Raw genomic sequence first — 8520 nt, 5'->3', positions numbered from 1 at the left:
AGTTTTACGGCCGAACTGGCGGTGGCGCGACGCGCGGTGGGTATTTTACTTGTATTTTAAGCTCCGCCCGTCGCGGTCGGTAGGTCGTGGAATGATTTTTCGCTATTACGCTTGTAGAGAATTATTATTCGTAAACTTACCCTGTCGTGTCGACCCTGTGGTATGTATCTTGCCATCCCGCAGACGCAAGAGCGTTTATATCTGCTGAGCTGGCAACGTTGCATTTTTGTTACTTTTTCTCGATTATTATACATATTTAGACGACCGGATGGCCAAGTGGTTAGAGAACCTAACTACGAAGCTTGAGGTCCCGGGTTTGATTCCCGGCCTGGGCAGATATTTGTATGAATATTACGAATGTTTGTTCTCGGGTCTTGGATGTTAAATATGTATATCCATATAAGTATGTTTATCCGTTGCCTAGTATCCATAGTACAAGCTTGCTTAAGTTTGGGACTAGGTCAATGAGGGCTATCGTTTTTTGTCTCACTAGATGGCGCACTGTTGCGTGAGGTTTTTAAGTATGGCTTTCAAAGTCTGTTATTACGGGCGTGAAAACAAAGTTTAGATTAAAATCATATTTAATACACCTAAAAACCGTACATAAAAATATCGAGCATGCCACAGTGTTGCATAGTCCCCGTTTTGTTCGGAAAAAAGGGAGGACAAAGGTTTCCGAAAGACAAAACTGTCTCAAAACACAAACATTCATTGCCCCGGAACGCATATTTGCCATAATTAATTTCAGATATTGCAAAATATTCTCAAAATTAATCTAATTATAAATAAACCCGCGTAGCTCACCCAAAAACTATGAGATTTGACATTTCGGAACCTCACGCTACACTAGCGCCTCTAGCGGCGAATTCATACGCGATAGCCCTCATTGGTGTCGTGTCCCCAAGCTATTTATTTATTATTTACTAGCGTTTACCCGCGGCTTCGCACGCGTAAATCAATAATCATTAGATACAGCAGTTGAATTGAAATTCCGGGATTTTATTAAATTCTCGTGAGAATGGAATACCCAAAAATTATATGGTGGTTTTCATTGACGTTAAATTAAAACAACCATGCCACATGACTCTAAACCCAGCGGTTATTTCGAGATTTTATCCCTAATCCCTATCCCGTTGGAATATCGGGATAAAAAGTAGCCTATGTTTATTCCAGATATCCAACTATCTATACTTACCAAATTTCATGACTCTAAGCCCAGCGGTTATTAGTTCGAGATTTTATCCCTATCCCGTGGGAATATCGGGATAAAAAGTAGCCTATATGTTATTTTAGACGTTCAGCTACCTAGGTACATACCAAATTTCATGATTAAGCACAGCGGCTGTTATTAAGAGATTTTATCCCTATCCCATAAGAATATCGAGATAAAATGTATCCTAGGTTTTAATCCAGGTTATAAACTAGCTTTTTGCCAAATATCATCCAAATCCGTCCAGCCGTTTCATCGTGAAGAAGTAGCAAACATACTCACTCAATCACAAACAGTGGCGTAGCTACTTATCATAGCCAGATGGTGCAGTGCATCAGGGCCCCGGAACTCAGGGGGTCCTCTAACCTAAGCTTTGAAAAGAGAGGAACATAAAAGAAAAAGAGAAAAAGAACTTGTGTGTGAGCACAGTTTTTTTATGTTTTTTAAATGAACATCGACAAATTACAGAACTGATTTTTCAACACATGCGCCAAGCGTCCTCGATAAGCAAGTGCTGTTTGTTATCGTCACAAAACACAGATAGTATATTGTGTTATCGTTTAGTTTTGAAGGCCAACATAAGTTCAAGCTACATGGAAAGAGAGGGTGAGGGTGAGGACCCGATTCTTTCTGATGCACCGGGGCCCTTGTCCACCTAGCTACGCCACTGCTCACAAATTCACTCACTCACAAACTTTCACATTTATAATATTAGTAAGATTTATTCCATAAATTTTTTATGAAAATTAAAAATTTGGTCTGATAGAACTCTTCTTTATTTATGTAAGATAATATGTCTAGTCCAATAATTTTTCGTGATAGACTTTTATATTCTTTAAAAACGAACAAATGTTTATTAACGGTTTATATAGAAAATAAAAGTCTATCGCTAATAATTATTGGAGAAAACACATTAACTTATATAGAAGAGTTAGAGTATCGGACCACATTTTTAATTTTCATTCAATTTTTATGGAATAATCGAGAAAAACTAACAAAAATGCAACGTTGCAGCGGGTATAAAAACGCTCTTTGAGAGTGACAGTACGACACGAACTTCGTTTTCAAATTTCATAGTAGCCCCCCTGTGTTGGTTGTGCATCTTCCCTCTCTATCTGTCTCTTGTCTGTCTGTCTGTTCTGTCTAGATAACGTTAGCCGTTACCGTTAAAAAGTTGGTAACGTTACTGCTGTCAAACAGATTTAAAGTAAAAAAAAGCCGTGGTGGCCTAGTGGTTTGACCTATTGCCTCTCAAGCAGAGGTTCATGGGTGAGTTCAAACCTCGGCCCGAATCTTGTGTTTTTCGAAATTCATGTGCGAAATTACATTTGAAAAATAAGAGCTTTACGGTGAAGGAAAACATCGTGAGGAAACCTGTACACACCTGTGAAGTCATTCAATGGTATGTGTGAAGTTCCCAATCCGAACTGGGGTGCGTGGGAACTACGGCCCAAGCTCTCTCATTCTGAGAGGAGGCCTGTGTCCAGCAGTGGGACGTAAATAGGCTGGGATGATGATGATGAAGATGATTTACCGTTAGTACTTTTAGGTAATATTTTTTACCAGTATAAAAATTAACGTTATAAGCTGTTCACATAAAGTTAACGTTAATTCAAAAATCAACAGTATCGTTAAAAGATTACTTCTCACTTTTACATTATAGCGGCGTTCCTGGTCATCATTCTGCTAAATCAGAACATTTATTTATGCTATTAAATCTACTCAACAGTGATAAATGTGCTTGTATGTAATTCGTGTCAAAAATAATTAAGAATCGCTATTTACATTTACATGTTACTACTGTACTACTTTTGGGTAACGTTACAATAATGTTAATTCATTAAGAAACGTTATAATGTAATACCGGTAAAAGGTATTTTTACGATTTTACCGTTACGTAACGTTACTTGAGGTATCCCATCTTAGGTCTCTAGGTTAGCAACGCATCTGCAATCCCCCTGGTGTTGCAGGTGTCTATGGGCGGTGGTGATCTCTTACAATCGGGAGACCCACTTGCTCGTTTGCCATCCAGTCGAATAAAATAAATAAATAAATAAAAAATAAATAATACTTATAATGTGAATTTATAATATACGTTAACATACCCTGAACTGTTCTCTGAGTGGTCTGTCTGTGGTCGCTGTGGTCTGTGGTAATGTAAATATTGTCTGCAGGGCTACTACCAGCTACTACGAAACTAAAAACTCGAAGTTCGTGTCGTGCGGTCTCTCTGACACACACTATTTAAACGAGAGCGAGAGGGACGGTACAATACGAACTTCGAGTTTCGAGCTTCATAGTAGCCCTCTGTACTGTGGTGGTGGTAGTGTTGCCAATTTAGCAACTTTGTCGCTAGAACTAGCGACTTTTGCTTAAGTCTTAGCAACCAAAAAAAATTTTGGCAACAAAAATGGTTTAGCGACATCTGCGACTTTTGGAATAAAATTTTAAACAGTCATACGACCAATAATGGATATATTTTTGTCAACTCGACGACGACGAGAATTATACACTGCCAAGAGATCTATATGTAAAGCGACAAACGCGTTCCAAACTTTATTTAATTAATAATAATCATAATAGTCGATATTTATTATAGTTATGAAAGTTACAAATGTTAACAAGACGGAAAACAAGAGCGGCCACAGAACGTGCACGATCATCACCCCCGCCCGCGCCGCCCAGCTCCTCGGCATCGTCGTCGGGCGACGATTTCGCCACGGCGCCCGACACCAGCACCGAGTCGAGCACTGACGAGCGTAGGCCCTCGCCCCCGCCGCCACCACCACCAGCGCGACGAGGAAGGCGACCGCTGCCGGCACGCTTGGGGCCTGTGGGACAATCTGCCCCGCCTTCGGCCCCCGCTACCGGTGGTGTAGTACGCCGCATGCGATGGACTCATTCCATGAATGTTAATTGCATGCGCGCCTACTATGGGGCTACAGAGGGGGGAACCAATATTACGGCGTACCGTGACCGGATTTTGCCACTGTTCCAGACCCTTGAACCAGCCATCACTGTAACTGCACAACGACTATCGGATCAAGTGCGAGCTGTTCTACGCCTCAAGCGACTGGATGACTTGACTCTTGATCGGCTTCGCTTGGAGTACTTGCCAGCTCGTGCCGCTTCCACCTCTACCCGGGATCCCTCTGTTTCGACGCCTGCTCCGGTGCTTGCTCCCGACCTAGCACTGCAGGCACCACGGGATGATCCCGGTGTCGACGAGGAAGATGGTGCGAATATTAGCGTAAGTACCCAGGCCAATGAGCAACTGAGGAGGGCTCTGGAGGAGGCGATTATGCAGTATCGATCCACACCCAACTCTAGGCCGCGACTACCGCGCTTGCCCATGAATAGACGCAATCTAGCGCTAATGGGGGCCCTGGATGCTTTGCTAGATCCGTATATACGGGCTAGTGAAGATTTAGTCGATACGCACTCGATTTTGTACTGTGGAGCCATCGCGGCGTGCCGCGTGGCCCGCGTCAAATTCCCGGACACTGACCGAGTACTGCGACCAGCCGGGGATGCCCCCGCATGGCAGGTACGGATCGAGCGTCGTATCGACACATCCCGGACTCTCATAGCAAAGCTAATCTGCTTCAGGGGAGGCAAAAATCGCCCCCGAGTCATGCGCTTTGTGAACCAGGCCTTTGCGGGGACCGGTATCGCTCCCCGTGACTACATGGCCTGTGTCACGGAGCGTATTGACTTCCTGAAGCAGAAAGTCTATGCGTGGGCGAGCCGTATCCGCCGCTATATGTGGATAGATTTCAGCAAAATCGCCTCTTCCAGAGTGACCAAAGGAAGGTATACCGGAAATGGGATGGAACTGACCAACGTGTGTCCGATGGACAGTTCCCGGATACTAACGCCATGATTAATTTCTGGCGCGGTATCTGGTCGGTGCCTGTCAGACACACCGAGGGTGAGTGGATGAGTGTTGTGGAACGTTCGTGCGAACCCATCGTGCCTATGGGAGTTGTTACTCTCAACCCTAATGACATTAGTTGTGCGATCCGCACGACCCAGAACTGGAAAAGTCCTGGGCCGGATGGACTGCACAACTTCTGGATAAAATGGTTCCGATGTTCCCACGAACGTTTAGCAACACAATTCCAACAAGCCCTTGAGCTCGGTTCTCTACCAGCTTTCCTCACAACTGGTGTTACCTCCCTGCTCTATAAGTCCGGTACTACCACGGAAGCCAAGAACTATCGACCCATAACATGCTTGCCTACCTTGTACAAGCTCCTTACATCCATTCTGACAACAAAAATCAACTCGCACATTGTTGCGAACAACGTTTTGGCCCCCTCTCAGAATGGATGTAGGGTTGGGTTGGGTTGCCAACAAGTCCGGCGAAACAAGGGGGCCATGTCAGCTGCCTGGATTGACTACAAGAAGGCCTATGATTCGTTGCCTCATTCATGGCTTGAGAGGGTCTTAGAGCTGTATAAAGTTTATACAGCTTTAAGAGCCTTTTTAGGCTCATGTATGAGACAGTGGATCACTGTCCTTCGTCTACCGGGAAGGAGAGATGGCAACCTTGATCCGCAGGACTCTATAAGGATCGAGCGAGGTATTTTCCAGGGTGACAGTTTGAGCCCATTGTGGTTTTGCCTTGCTCTGAATCCACTCAGCACTCTGCTGAGGGATTCAGGGTTAGGCTGCCGACTTCGGAGAGGGAGTGAGGTCATTTCTCACCTACTGTACATGGATGATCTGAAACTGTTCGCACCAAAACACCAAGATCTGATGGTGTTACTAAAGAAGACAGAGGCTTTCAGTAACGCCATCAGAATGGAATTTGGTGTAGATAAGTGTGCGGTCATGAATGTACAGCGGGGAAAAGTTGTAAATTCACCGGATTTGCAACTTTCTGCAACAATGACCCTCAGATCTCTCTCCGAAGCTGAAACCTACAAATACCTTGGTATGTCACAGGCTTTGGGTATCGTTGACGGGGACATAAAACAGACGGTGAAGGAGCGTTTCTTTTGCCGCCTTACAAAGGTACTTAACAGTCTTTTGTCGGGTGGTAATAAGGTACGCGCCTTTAACGCCTGGGTGATGCCCCTGCTCACATACTCCTTTGGCATACTAAGGTGGACTCAGACTGAACTGGACGCCCTGGACCGGAGGGTCCGCCTACTGCTTACTACCCATCGTATGCTACACCCACGTTCGTCGGTTATGAGGCTGTACATCCCACGGAAATGTGGAGGTCGCGGCTTTCTTAATGCCAAAAATCTCCACAACCGCGAGGTATGCAGCCTTAGGAATTATTTCCTTAGCAACGAGTGTGGGATGCATCGCGATGTTGTGGCAGTAGACAGACACCTCACCCCGCTATCCTTGGCAAACGAAAATTGGCGCAGTCCTATGGTAATGAGCACGGAAGATCGCAAGAACGTATGGAAGAGCAAGGAGCTACACGGGCGGTTCTACAAGGCCCTAACAAGGCCTGATGTAGACCTTCTCGCGTCGGTGACCTGGCTACGTTTCGGGGACCTCTTTGGGGAAACCGAAGGTTTTGTGTGTGCAATTGCTGACGAAGTTATCATGACGAACAACTACCGGAGGTATATCCTGAAGGACGGTACGGTTGACATTTGTCGGGCATGCCGCCGTCCTGGGGAGTCACTCAGGCATATTATCTCCGGTTGTTCTCATCTTGCTAACGGTGAGTATTTGCACAGACATAACTTAGTAGCCAGGATTATCCACCAGCAACTTGCTCTTCGATACGGCCTTGTAGACTCTGAGGTGCCGTATTATAGGTATGTCCCTGCGCCAGTTCTTGAAAATGGTCGTGCCACGCTCTATTGGGATCGATCTGTCATCACGGACAGGACTATTGTAGCGAATAAGCCTGATATCGTGCTGACAGATCGATCAAACCGCCAGGCAGTGCTCGTCGACATCACCATCCCACATGACGAGAACCTCGTGAAGGCCGAGAAGGACAAACTCAGCAAGTACCTTGACTTGGCTCACGAGGTGACTGCTATGTGGGATGTTGACTCGACGATCATTGTCCCGATAGTCGTTTCGGCAAACGGTCTAATAGCGAAGAGTCTCGACCAACATCTCAAGAGACTCTCGCTAGATGGCTGGATCAAGGGCCAGATACAGAAGGCGGTACTTCTGGACACGGCACGCATCGTCCGGAGGTTCCTCACTCTGCGGCCCTGACCACCGGTAGCTTGGGCCCTACCCCGTCACCGGCGGCAAACTAGGTTAGGTTTTTATAATATTTTTATTTTGTATGTACTTTTCTGTATTTTACTTTTTATAACTATTATAAAAACCTAAACCTAAGAACAAAAGAAAAATAAAGATCATAATAATAAAATTCGTTTATTAACTCCACCACAGGATATACAGCTCATACAGTAACAAGTAATGATAATAATATGCATAGGTACAAAATTGTGCGGTGGAGACTGGTGCCCGAACTAGGGGAGACCTGTATGTCAGGTCACCAGGTCTCCAACCCTCAAACAACTGTAACAACAGATTAGGAGAGCGAAGACAAAATTATAGAAACAATAGTAAACAATAGTATCCCTACATAGGTGACCTGTCGTTTCGCCGAGTTTCATTACGCAGATTTTCGTTTCGCAGACAACTATTGGCAGATTTTTCTTTTGGCTGAGCAACGTTTGGTATAATTGCGCTACGCATATTATTCGTTTCGCCGAGTAGTCGGCAAGAAGAATAGCGCTAAGCAGATTTACGTTTAGTAGATTGTTTGTTTCATAATTGTTTCAGTAAACCGAGCAACTGTTCGTCGGGACACAATTAGCAGAGTTATCATATGGCATTCATATTGTTAAGTAGATTTAGTTCAGTCGATTTTTGTTTCGTAATCTGCGTAGATAAAATCGGCCAAACGACAGGTAGGATTTTACTGAGTTGGCTATATAAATATACTAGCTTTTATCAAAATGAAGTTAGGTGCGACGACGAGCGTGAGCGAGGAGGAGTGTTAGGTAGAATTGCGACCAACAACGCACGAGCCGAGCGAGCGAAGCGAGCGTGCCGCGGCAGCGGCCGGCGAAGTGCCAGAACCGAAATGCTAGGATCGCGACATTGTTTGTTTAGACTCCAATACAAAAAAAAAAATGATGGTCAAAAATACGTTTATTACTTGCGTTATAGGTATGTTTAAAACTAGTGAGGGTACATAAGAAAATCATAAAGAATGCGAGGTCAGCACGGCGTGTAAAACTGCCAATAACGCCATAGTGTAATCCACACATATGCGCGGTATTGAATGCCATTCCCCATGCGAAACGAAA

This window comes from Choristoneura fumiferana, chromosome 18 (genome assembly GCF_025370935.1).
Source record: "Choristoneura fumiferana chromosome 18, NRCan_CFum_1, whole genome shotgun sequence".
In the NCBI taxonomy this organism is placed as follows: Eukaryota; Metazoa; Arthropoda; class Insecta; order Lepidoptera; family Tortricidae; genus Choristoneura; species Choristoneura fumiferana.
Note: the sequence above shows the minus strand (reverse complement) of the source record.